The sequence below is a fragment of the Sciurus carolinensis genome, chromosome 2, assembly GCF_902686445.1.
Source record: "Sciurus carolinensis chromosome 2, mSciCar1.2, whole genome shotgun sequence".
Lineage (NCBI taxonomy): Eukaryota > Metazoa > Chordata > Mammalia > Rodentia > Sciuridae > Sciurus > Sciurus carolinensis.
Window position 1 is genome coordinate 48,042,854 of NC_062214.1, and position 14,325 is coordinate 48,057,178.

The window sequence follows — 14,325 nt, forward strand, 5'->3', positions numbered from 1 at the left end:
TGATAGCACACATTATGGTGGGAAAGGAAGAATAAAAGTTCATTGAATTATACAAAGTGCAATGAAAAGAAGGGAGGAGGATAGGATTAGAAAGGATAGTCATAATGTAACATAAACAGACTCTAGTTCAATTCCTAAGAGTCCTCATTTCCATCCATGAGCACAGTCTTTACTGTCCAGATTCCTAATGACCTTCTGGTCATCTGAAATTATACCACACTTGTCCATTAAATTCTGCTTACAACATTCTAGGACTTTAACCTGCATCTCCAAACTTTTCCAAATTCCCCCTAAAAACCAGTTCCATAGGGTTCTGAACTATGCTGTTAGGCAACTACACAAAATTCATATGAATTTTCTATGTTAATAAGTTTTTCATTGCTGTAAACAAATAATCTCACATTAAAAAAATTTAAAGGAGGAAAAACTTTTTGTTGCTCATGGTTTCAGAAGTTTCAGTGAATGTTTGGCTGGCTTTATTGCTCTGGGCCTGGGTTGGGGCAGAACATTATGGCAGAAGGGCATGACAGAGCAAAGATGCTTCTTTCATTGCAACCAGAAAGGTGGGAGAGATAGATACATAGAGAACTAGATAAATCATAGATAGATAGATAGATAGGTAGATAGATAGATAGATTTGGGTCAAGATAAAGTCCCCAAAGGCATGCCCTTAGTGACATTCTTCCTCTAAATATTTCTACCACTTCTCAATAGTCCATTCAGTTATCAGTCAATTAATCCACTGATGATATCAAGGCTTCCATGATCCAATCATTTCCCCAAAGACCCATCTCTGGACAGTGATGCATGGGGATTGAGCCTTCAAGACATGAGCTTTTGGGAGAGATTCCAGATTCAAAACCATAAGAGTTATCATCAGGTTAGGCAGCATGCCACACTTCACCTGCTCCTCCTTTTACCTGGCCAGTGGGCTGTGTAGGAAGATTAGATACACTGGCTCCTTCTTGGGCCTGATCTCAGCTATGCTCTGGAACAAAGAGTGGGGACATGGATGATGCAGTTCTTATAGAATCTGCCTTCCTGCCTAGGACTGGACTTTCTATGCCATTTTCTTCAGCTTCTCCAAATTAACCTTTTTCACATTGTTGTTCTTTAGCTTTCAATCCTGTCTCTGTGAACAGCCCCATGAACATCATTGTAGATTATAGTAGAGGGAATAAGTACACACTGCCCTGGAAATTCATCTGGGAACATGTGCCAAGAAGTCTTGGTTTGAAAGAAAAGAGGGGTGATGTTACTGCTGGATCTCATGGAATCTGGAGTTCACATCCTGACTAGGCTAATGATAAAACCATTCCCAACGTTATAAATATTGTCCATGTGCAAAGTCAGGCCTTGGTTCTTGAAGGAGCCACTGTGGCATTGTTTAACATTCCATGTTGGGGGAATCTCAGGCAAAAAAGTCCATCCCCATGGGACCAGTGAGCATAGGGCCATACTCCACAATACTGCTCCCCAAGATGTCTGTGGGACCATGAAAGATGACTCTGGTGGAGGAATGAGATTTGGACCTTACGAAGGAAGGAAAACATACAGGCCTAAATGACATTTCATTGCTATTATTGCTTGCAGTTGTTCCTTATTCCTGCCATGAGAAACAGCTCCCAGAAAATGGGAGTCCTTCCAGCTTGCCTTCTGTCTTATTCATTCATTTTCCCTAGATCTAAGTTTTCTGAGTTTTTCTGCCAAATCCCAGGTCATTTCTGTTAAGGGTTGCATTGTAATGTTTTTATATTAACTGATTGCTCTCATTGTTGCATATTTCACCTGTACTATAATTTTTAATGCCTATTCTTAAATCAACAAAAATTATTTATTTTTAAAGATTACTTTCATAAATTTATTTAAAATTAGTCAACTAATATCACCTTTGTACTGGTAAAGTGTCTCATTCTAGACCTTTTCTGTAGGATAGTCTGGGTTATAACCTAAAGGGTTAAGGATCATACAATAGGTTACTTTAGTCAGCTTTTTCACTACTGTGACCAAAAGATCTGACAAGAGCAATTTTAGAGGAGGAAAATTGTGTTTGGGTGCTTGTGGTTTTAGAGGTCTCTGTCCATAGGCAGTCGACTCCTTCTTAGAGACCTGGGATGAGGCAGAACATCATGGTCACAGAGTGTGGTGGAGTAGAGTGACTCAGAACATGGCCACTAGGAAGAGGAAAGAGAGAAAGTATGTGGGGAGGTGGAGAAAGAGTTCCTCTCATCACAGAATGAAATATATATATACCCTCAAGGCACACCCCTAATGACCCACCTCCTCCAGTCACGCTCTTCTGGCCTACAGTTACAACCCAGTTAATCCCTATCAGCAGTTTAATGCAATGATTAGGTTAAGGCTCTTAAAACTCAATCAGCTCACCTCTGAAATTCCTTGCATTGTCTCACATGAGCTTTTGGAGACTACCATGAGGTCCAAACCATAACATGGGTCCTGTCCCCAACTCACTGAGAAAAGAACATATAATTCCTTAGGGCAGTATTTTAAATTCTGTCTGTTTTTTGTATTCTTGGGTAAAATTTGAATATGTTGTGAGATTGCAAATGTAGGGCCATGGGCCTTAAAAAAACCCCAGTGCCAAGTCAGATGAAATCACCAGGTCACTGAGTGTCTGGTAAAGGCTGAGGCTTCAAGACTTTAATCTCTGTCTTTCTTGCCTTTTCCCCACTGGACTCTTTGTCCATTAGAGGACCAAGTGGTTGGAAACACTTGTGAATTTTGACCATTGTGTTCTCTTATGCAAAGAATATAACTGTTGCCATGGTAGGGAAAAGAAACACGTTTATTTTTTGGTTCTTTTTCTGAACAATGGAAACCATTTCTTTCTTGGATGAAGGATAAGAGAATGAGTCAAGATGTCCTCAGGTCTTATCTCAGTATACTGAGGACAGTAAAGCACAGAAAAGGAGACTGCATTTCCACTCATCCTCAATGGATACATGTAGGATGAATAATTGAGACACTGATGGACCCTATGCTGTCAAGACCTTGACTGAATCTACTAAAGTAGGATTTGGCAACTTATTTCTGGAGGGAGGGAGTGATACAGAATATAATAATTCTGGTGTTTATGAGCTGTATGGTTTTTTTCCCAATGCTACCTTGGTATCTCAGAAGCAGTCATAGACAATGGGTACACAAATGAGAGTGGCTGTGTTCCAATGCACTTTATGTATACATCAGGGAAGGCTGGAAGTGATTCTTGGGTCATGCTGAAAATATTTAACATTAAAGTTTCCTCTGAGTGTACCTATAGCTGGTGACTCTGACTATGATAAAGGATAATAGTGTCTAACATAGAAATCAATAACTACACTTTATATGTCTCTATGTCTTTATCTATCCTACTAACCATCCAACCATTCAACTTTACACATTTCATTGTAAATCATTTTATTAAAAATTACATATTAGTGGCTTAAAAGAACATTAATTATTTTTTACTTTCTATGGATCAGAAAATTGGGTAGACTATCCATGGAGCTCTTGATTAGAGTATATTGAAACTGGGGAAAAGATGTCAGCTAGGACTGAAATCATCTAAAGTCTTGACTAAAGCTAGTAGAAGCATTGTCAGGCAACTCCTTCACCAACTGTTGGATGGAGACCTCAACTCCTCAATTATCATCTTAGTAATATGTAAGAGTCCCTCTAAAGCTCTGAGGCTCATAGAAGCTGCCAAACCTAAAGCAAACAATCTCAGACAGCAAGAGCCAGGGAGACAATGGAAGCTGCCGAGCCTTTGGGAAGCACATATCTGCAGAACCTTTGACGAGCTGGTATCTGAAGGGTCACTGTTTATTAGAAGGCAAGTATCTGGTGAAACCAATACAAAGGGGAAGGGAAATAGGCTGCACCTTGACAGACAGACAATCAAAGTCTTTGTGGACATGTGGAAACCACTGCACACATATGGATAAACATGTATGAAGAAGTAAAATTCATATGGAGCAATATTTTATAAAAGCTGATGAAAGTCTACTAGTTAAGAGGTCATCAAGAGAACTGGCAAGAGAATGGGGAAGAAATGGAAGCAGCAAATACTTCAAGAGACAGAAAGCAAAACTGGTGGTTGAGAAAGAAATGCAGGAAAGGGACAATTAAGAAGGATTGAAGGCAGCAAGACATAACAATCATAAACATCTATGCCCTAAACAGTGGCTCATCCATATACGTCAAACAAATCCTTCCCAATTCCAGGAATCAAATAGACCACAACACAATAATACTAGGTGATTTTAACACACCTCTCTCACCACTGGACAGATCTTCCAAACAAAAATTGAATAAAGAAACCATAGATCTTGATAACACAATCAATAATTTAGACTTAATGAACATATATAGAATATACCATCCAAGCAAGAGCAAATACACTTTCTTCTCAGCAGCACATGGATCCGTCTCCAAAATAGACCATATTTTATGCTACAAAGCTACTGTTAGCAAATACAAGTAGATAGAGACACTACCTTGTATTCTATCAGATCATAATGGATTGAAATTAGAAATAAATGACAGAGTAAAAAACAGAAACTACTCCAACACCTGGAGATTAAATAACATGCTATTGTATGATGAATGGATAACAGAAGACATCAGGAGGGAAATTAAAAAATTCTTAGAGGTAAATGAGAACAAAGACACATCATATCAAAATCTCTGGGACACTATGAAAGCAGTACTTGGAGGAAAATTTATTTCATGGAATGCATTCAATAAAAGAAGATAAAAGCAACAAATAAATGACTTAACACTATAGCTCAAAGTCCTAGAAAAAGAAGAACAGAGCAACACCAAAAGTAGTAGAAGACAGGAAATAATTAAACTCAGAGCTGAAATCAATGAAATTGAAACAAAAGAAACAATTCAAAAAATTGACAGAGTAAATAGTCGGTTCTTTGAAAAAATAAACAAAATTGATAAACCCTTAGCCACACTAACAAAGGGAAGGAGAGAGAAAACAAAAATTACTAAAATTTGGAATGAACAAGGAAATATCACAACAGACATGAATGAAATAGAAAACATAATTAGAAGCTATTTTGAAAATCTGTACTCCAACAAAACAGAAAATCTCGAGGACATCAACAGGTTTCTAGAGACATGAATTACCTAAACTGAACCAGGAGGACATACACAATTTAAATAGATCAATTTCAAGTAATGAAATAGAAGAAGTCATCAAAAGCCTACCAACAAAGAAAAGTCCCAGACCAGATGGGTTCTCAGCTGAGTTCTACAAAACCTTTAAAGAAGACCTCATTCCAATGGTCCTCAAAGTATTCCATGAAATAAAAGAGGAGGGAACCCTCCCAAACTCATTCTATGAAGCCAATATCACCCTGATACCTAAACCAGACACAGACTCATTGAGGAAAGAAAATTTCAGACCAATATCCTTAATGAACATTGATGCAAAAATTCTTAACAAAATTTTAGCAAATGAATACAAAAATATATTAAAAAAATAGTGCACCATGATCAAGTGGGTTTTATCCCAGGGATGCAAGGTTGGTTCAACATCTGGAAATCAATGTCATTCACCATATCAACAGACTTAAAGTCAAGGATCACATGATTATTTCGATAGATGCAGAAAGAGTATTTGATAAAATACAGCATCACTTCATGCTCAAAACACTAGAAAAAATAGGGATACTGGGAACATTCCTTATTATTGTAAAGGCCATCTATGCTAAGCCCATGGCCAATATCATTCTAAATGGTGAAAAACTGAAAGCATTCCCCCTAAAAACTGGAACAAGGTAAAGATGCCCTCTTTCACCACTTCTATTCAACATTGTCCTTGAAACTCTAGCCAGAGCAATTAGACACACCAAAGAAATTAAAGGGATATGAATAGGAAAAGAAGAACTCAAACTATCCCTATTTGCTGATCACATGATTATATATTTAGAGGAACCGGAAAATTCCACCAGAAAACTTTTAGAACTCATAAGTGAATTCAGTAAAGTAGCAGGATATAAGATCAATGCTCATAAATCTAATGCATTTTTATACATCAGTGATGAATCTTCAGAAAGAGAAGTTAGGAAAACTACCCCATTCAAAATAGCGTCAAAAAAAAAATAAAATACCTGGGAATCAATCTCACAAAAGAGGTGAAAAACCTCTACAATGAGAACTACAGAACACTAAAGAAAGAAATTAAAGAAAATCTTAGAAGATAAAAAGATCTCCCATGTTCTTGGATAGGCAGAATTAATATTGTCAAAATGGCCATACTACCAAAAGTGCTATACACATTCAATGCAATTCCAATTAAAATCCCAAATGATGTACCTCACAAATAGAGCAAGCAATCATGAAATCCATCTGGAAGAATAAGAAACTCAGAATAGCTAAAGCAATCCTTAGCAGGAAGAGCGAAGCAGCGGGTATTGCAATACCAGAACTTCAACTATACTACAAAGCAATAGTAACAAAAACGGCATGATATTGGCACCAAAATAGACAGATAGATCAATGGTACAGAATAGAGGACACGGACACAAACCCAAATAAATACAGTTTTCTCACACTAGACAAAGGGGCCAAAAATATGCAATGGAGAAAAGATAGCCTCTTCAACAAATGGTGCTGGGAAAATTGGAAATCCATATGCAACAAAATGAAAATAAACCCCTATCTCTCACCCTACACAAAACTCAACTCAAAATGGATCAAGGACCTTGGAATCAGACCAGAGACGCTGCACCTTATAGAAGAAAAAAAGGTCCAAATTTTCAAAATGTCAGCGTAGGATCAGACTTCCTTAACAGGACTCCCATAGCATAGGGAATAAAAGCAAGAAACAACAACTGGGATAGATTCAAACTAAAAAGCTTTCTCTCAGCAAAGGAAACTATCAACAAGGTGAAGAGAGAACCTACAGAGTGGGAGAAAATCTTTGCCAACCATACTTCAGATAGAGCACTAATATCCAGAATCTATAAAGAACTCAAAAAACTCTATACCAAGAATACAAATAATCCAATCAACAAATGGGCTAAGGAAATGAACAGACACTTCACAGAAGAAGATCTACAAGCAATCAACAGATATATGAAAAAATGTTCAACATCTTTAATAATAAGAGAAATGCAAATCAAAACTACCCTAAGATTCCATCTCACCCCAATTAGAATGGTGATTATCAAGAATACAGGCAATGAAAGGTGTTGGCGAGGATGTGGGGAAAAAGGTACACTCACATTGCTGGTGGGGCTGCAAATTAGTGCAGCCACTCTGGAAAGCAGTGTGGAGATACCTTAGAAAACTTGGAATGGAACCACCATTTGATCTACTCCTATCCCGCTATCCCACTCCTCGGCCTATACCCAAAGGACTTAAAATCAGCTTACTACAGAGATACAGCCACATCAATGTTCATAGCTGCTCAATTCACAATAGCCAGATTGTGGAACCAACCTAGTTGCCCTTCCATTGATGAATGGATAAAGAAACTGTGGTATATATACATACAAAGGAATATTACTCAGCCATAAAAAATAATAAAATTATGGCATTTGCAGGCAAATGGATGAAATTGGAGAATATCATGCTAAGTGAGATAAGCCAATCTCAAAAAAACAAAGGACAAGTGATCTTGCTGATAAGCAGTTGATGACACATAATGGGGTATGGGAGGGGGGCAAGAATGGAGGAAGGAGGGACTGTATAGAGGGAAAAGAGGGGTGGGAGGGGTAGGGGGAAGGGAAAAAATAACAGAATAAATAAAAAACTATTACCCTAGGTAAATGTATGATTACACAAATGGTATGCCTCTACTTCATGTACAAACAGAGAAAGAAGATGTATCCCATTTGTTTACAATAAAAATTAAAAACAAACAAACAAAACCAAAGCAAAACAAAACAAAAAAAGAAGTATTGAAGTAAAACAAAAGAAAAACATGAGGCTCTGGGTCTAATGCTGAGACTCTGTGGAGAAAACTCAGGCCCATGGGTGCTGCATCTCCTGAGAGGGACAACAGATAGCCAGCAGGAATCAGAGTCCTGGACTGCAGCCTGTTCCTGCCTGAATCCCAGATGGGGTGCCAGGGATTGAGGAAGGGCTGTGAGTGTACAACACTGAGTAACTTAAAGGTTAGTGGGTGTAGATATTGATTATTGTTCATGAAATTGGATGCAACAATATTAAAGTGATTGTCATCCAGACTCTATGACAGAATTTAAATAAGCAATTTCTCATGGACCAGGCACTAGGTCTTAGGTTCTGAAAAGTATATTGGAGAATGAACTGTGTGACTCTCCCTTTGCACTGAGTGTATTTCAGGGAAACACAGATGGTACCTTGCTAAATATTATGCATGTGATTTTGACTCAGTTAAGAAGGGTCCTTGTAGATGAGTTGGGGCCCAGTGAGTAGGATGAGCCATGTTCCCCTGAGAATTCTCCAGATGTATCCTGGAGAGGGAGCAAGGGCTGCTCTTAGAGGAGTACCCCCTTGTGGTCTGCGCTCAGAACCCTCAGTCTAATGGCCCCTGAGCAGACGAGATTGGGCACAGGCTTCTGGTGTCCAGTCAGTTCCTTCTGTCCTGGTCCTGGTTCCCCTTCATTACCCTCTCCCTGTTCTGTTTGTCTCAGGAGGTAGTTTAACTTCATCCTTACAGTATCCCCTGTCACTTCCTGCCTGTCTCCTGGATTTAGGAAAATATTTCACTAACTCCAGGAGGAAAGCAGATGCCCCCATTCCCTGAACTGAAACAGCAGCTCCCATTTGTGCCTTATCCTGAACCAGAAAATACTTGCATGTACAAATTCACAGGTATGTGTTAGAGCTTTCTGCTTTTCCAAAGAATTGCCTTGTTCAGGTAAGATCGCCATTAGTCAGTGTAGGATAGAGGGTGATGCATTAGGAAATGAACCCTACTCAAGTCTCAGCTGAGACTGTATGTGCCACAGCTTGCTTAAACATTCACCTGTTGAAGGATATATGTGATGATTTCAGTGTTTGACTATTACAAATAAAGCTGCTAGGAACATCCCTGTACAGGTTTTCCTGTGAGAATGTTTTTTTAATTTCTGAGGGAAATATGATCAAGAAGGCAATTCAAGGCTTAGTTTTATAAGAGACAGTGAAACTGTTTTACAGAGAGGCTGCAAAGTCTTACAATTCCACCAGTAAGGGGTGGGAGATCCATAGTCTCAGCATCCTCACCATCACTTGGGGTGCCCACTGATTTTTAGTCATTTTATTGAGCAAGTGGTAATGTCCCATCGTGATTTTAAATTGTATTTCCCTGGTGGCTAATGATGTTAAGTATGTCTCCATGTGCTTATTTTCCATCTGTAAGCTTTTGGTGATATGTCTTCACCCCATTTTCTAAATTTTTTTTTACTCTTGAGCTTGGAGAGCTCTTTAGATATATTATGTGCTAGTTCGTTTCATGGATATGCAATTTGCAAATATTTGCTCCCAGTCTGTTGATTTTTGTCTCTTCACAGAGACTTTCTCTGAGCAAGCTTTCCTTTTGTTATTGTTGTTGTTATTATTATTATGATGATTAGTATTTGGTACTGGGGATACAATCCATGTCCTTGTTCAGACACTCTACCACATCCCCAATTTATGCTTTTCATTTTGAAAAGGATATTTTGTCAACTTTCTTATTTTATCATGATTTAGTGTGAAACTTGAAATCTTTTCTATGTATTTTATTTTCTTATGCATATTAACATTTGTCCTGTGTCTTTCCTTTTTCATTAGTAATATTTTATTTCTCTTTCTCTGGTTTCCTTTGCCTGTTTCTAACAATGTTTTTGCTCAATATTTGAATCAATTACCCACTTTTCCTTATTTACAACATTAACTGTTTTATCATTCATTTTTTATATTAATATGATATGCTCACTTCTCTATTATTTCTGACTTTTTAATAAATACATTTTTGTGTGCAAAGTTCCCCATAACACTGCATTAGGTCCCATTAACAAAGTTTTATAATGCATTTTATCAACTGTATAAAGATAAATAAGTGAGGAGATATTTGGCAGGAAAGTATTATCTCACATAACAATGTGTTTTTTGTGTTTTTGCTACTTGTTTTGTCATTTAGTATCAATAAAATTTACAACTAACTTTTACTACTAATTTATTACTACCTTCTTTACGACTTTCAATGTCAAGTGTCTTCTACAAATTCAGTCTAATGAAAAAGTTCTAGGGTACTTTTTCTTACTGCTAATTTGATCATATTATCATTAGAAAATGCACAATCAGTTCTACCTTTGTGGTTCAGTTGCCAATATCTTTGAAATTAAAAAAATAATTTCATGTTTACCTGATTTTTCTTTTAAAAATTTATATTCATTAACTGCAATGGAACTCTGCTTGGAACTACTTATCTGTTCACATAAAAGTGCTGAAGACTGTAAATTTTGTATTATGTTTATTTTGCCACAAGCAAAAACATTTTTTCTTATTTCTATTGGATAGAGGAAATTATAGGTTTTTTAGTCAACTTTTTCACTACTGTAACCAAACGACCCAACAAGAACAACTTTAGAGGAAGAAAGATTCATTTGGTGCTCTCCATTTCTGAAGTCTCAGTCCATAGACTGCCAACTCCATGCTCTGGGCCCAACGTGAGGCAGAACATCATGGTGGAAGAGTGTGGTGGAAGGAAGCATCTGTGACATCAGACCAGGAAGCACAGAGAGAGAGAGAAAGCTCTGCTCTCCAGAGACAAGATATATACCTGAAGACAGGCTCCCTCTGAGCTACCACCTTCAGCCACACTCTACATGCCTATCATTACCCCCCAGTTAATCCACTCAGCTGGGTTAATGCATTGATTACATTAGAGTTCTCATAACCCATCATTTCACCTCTCTACTTTCTTACATTGTTTCCCACATGCGCTTTTGATGGATACCTCACAGCTAAACCATAACAACAGACAACTACTGAAACACACTAGTTCACTTTGTCAATTCAGTCATGTCTTTTATAGCATGTAGTCTTCCTGCTATGGTCTTCTGGGAGATTAGAGATGTATGAGTATTTTCCAACATAATTATGGGTTGTTGTGTCCTCTTAACATTGTTACTTGTTCTGTAGTATATTTCAAATCCATGGTGGTAAGTGTATGCATATTAATGACTATTATAGCTTCTTAGTTGATTGCTCCTTTTACCGTTCTGCAATCTCCAACTTTCTAGCTATGAATACTTTCTGCAATAGAATCAATCGTCTACCATAAACTGTTGCTATGAGAACACTCTTCACTGCCCTTTGACTAGTAATGTAATGGAGAGCACTGGTCAATACAAAGAATTATTCATGTGATATACAAACTATTGTATTAGGATGTTCGTCTTTTATTAGGGGGGAGTAATTTTATATACATTTGTCTTAACATATGAGATGAACCAGTCTTGAAACCTCAATGGTTCTGTAATTCAGAAAAGAAAATGAACTGAACCTGAGCATCAGGGAGACCATTCAGTCCATGATGCAGGTGGGTAGGAGTGTTTTAGATGGGTGAGAAGTGAGTGTCAGGGGGATCCAGGTAGGTAACTTGGGGAGAGGCAGAAAGGGAGCAGTAGCCTCTCTCCCACAGTGTCCTGAGTTGTGTCTGTGTCCAGGGCTCCATCTGTCTTTCCTACCTGATCTAGTTTCTGGAGGAATTCCTTATGCTCCTACCCTCTTCATGTGTGGTCCCCTCTAGGAGCAGACACCCAGGTGCATTTGCTCAACACAGAGGTGAAAATAACTTCTGAATTCTGCACTTTACTGTCAGTCTCAGTGGCAGTTCTGAGACATGCTTTTACTCCCCCTCCCCAGGCAGAAATGATGAATGTTCAAGTTTCAAATGTATTCACAACAGAGATAAGGAATGTAGTTCCCATTTTACCTGCCTAAGTACAATTTCCCAGCAGACAACAAAGCATTTATGGATGTATGAAGAATGTCGTCTACATTCATGGAGTGGACAACTGAGGCAGAGTGCTGGAGCGGAGCGAAGGTGCAGGATGAGTTATGGCAGAGCTGGACTTAACACTTGGTCTCCATTAGACATGGAATCCCTCCACCCCAACTCCTGTGGTTCTGGGAAAACTCAGGAGAGAGCTCAGGTTTTACCAGCAGTTAGAGGTGTGCCGAGGATCTCAGTGGCCTTTGTTCCCCATGGCATAGGGCTGAGAAGGTCCACTGTGGGTGCCAGCAGAGCTCCTATCCTCACCTTCCACAGGTATAGAGTCCCTCATGGATGCTCCCTCTGTCCTACACATCAGGGGAGAGAGGTTTTGCACAGGCTCATGGCATTGTCATGGTACTGTAGGAGACATCCTTCATGGCCACACCCAGTCTGCAGTCAGACCTCTGAACTAGACTGCGCCTATGTCCAACTGGTCTCAAGAGAAAGGGACATTGTACTTAATTCATGGCAGTTTTTATGTCCCCAGCCCTGAATTTGGTCCCCCATGAGCCTAGCGTTCTAGAGTCTTATCCTTCTTGTTATAATTCGTATGTCTACTAGCTGACAACAGATGCCTGCACCTAAATTGTCTTTTTCTATCTCTGGGTGAGGAGGATGCTCTGACAGGATTCCACTGAGTAGTAAAAGAGCTACAAAGCAACACAGATGTGATGCCTGATTGCATCATCATCCTCAGCCCTGACCCATCAGGCCGTAGACCAGTGATCCTCAGGTAGCTCTGAGCTTGTTCTATGGTTCCTTGCAGCTGTGCCTTCTCTTCACCCAATGTGCTCACTCCTCCCTCTTATCTTTTTGTCCCTGTCCCTCCTTGCCTGGCTGTCTTTCACTAATACCTCTTGAATTTGGGTCTTCATTTCAGATTCTGAATATGGGACATCCATATCAGGCGTGCTTGACCCCACTGAAGCACCAGGGAGCAGGCATCGCTGGTACTTAGGTCAAGAGACCCTCCCTCCACTTGCTTGTCCTCCCTAACCCATCCCCCTCAGTCCTTCCCTTCCCTACTGTACAGGAGATGAATTCAAGAGCTTTGACTGAAGAAGGCAAGGACACACATGGGAAGGGACAATGTGTGGTGGCAGAGAGGCAGACCAGAGAGAGGAGTTTGTGGCCCAGCAGATGAGATTATGGGCTAGACCTGTGCCTAATAGGCTCCTGTAGGACTGGGACTGGAAAGTGTAAAGGCAAGAGGTACCCAGTGCCTGTACCATGTCATTTCCACATGGAAGGAGGGCTCTGTTCTAGGCTAGGCTGCTGCTTCTCTTAGGTTTCCAGTTCTTGGTGGCTCCTATCGCACATGCTCAAGAGAAAAAGGAGAAGGAAGACCAAGCAGACAGGACTCCTTACTTTCCTCCCAGGGTGGCATTTACCTTGTACACATTCAACCAGCAGATCCGGGACAAGTATGCCTACAGGCTGTTGCACATCCTGAATTCCTCAAGGGAAGAGGTGAGTGATACATCCTTTCCTGCTTTATCCTCTGTACCTTCCACTCATTGAGAGACAAAGTGTATCAGTGGTGGGGGGAGGGTGTCTTCCATGAGTTGCATTTTAATACTTGCAGCCTATGCTTTGGTCAAAGAGACTTTATTTCAGTTAGTTTCAGTGTTTAGAGTTTAACTTTGACATTCATTCTTTTATATTAGGTAAATATCTAATCACATGCAAGACATATTTTTTCAACATTTCATCTTTGTGACATGGTTTAACTGAAGAATGTCTTGGAAATAAGTACTACTAAGGAGATGGAATGAGCGAGAAAAGAAAAGTTTCTGTCCATAGACACAGACTGAGACATAATATGTCAAAGATGTAATACTTTTAGAAAGTTAATTTGAAAAAGTAAATGAGTGAAAGAAAGAGATACAGGGAAAGGAAGAAAGAAGTAGGGAGGACACAGAGGACTCAAGGAACATATCAGACTCACCATCAGACCCCAGACCTACTGTGGGCTCAGCTCCTCTTCTGCAATTAGACTCCCCCCTCTGGGTACCAAGGTGTATCTCCACATAGAGAGCATTGCCACTCTTATACACTGCCTACACACATTCCTACTCATTCCAGAATGTTCTTCCTTTAAGAAAATTTCTACAGAATGCCACTTGCAATGTATTTTTATCTCCTTACGGAGCACTTTCGGTCTTGGGGGGTTGGACATTGATCTTCCTCCTCAGCCCTGGCAGCCTATAAATAGAGTGGAGGGACCCCAACCTTGTAGAGACCTGAAACATCCTTGTGTGCAGCATCCTGACCGGTTCCATCATCCTATGCTGTCTTGGTCTGGAGCCTGACCTAATGGATTCTCAGGTTGCTGGCATTTTCAGCATTAGTTT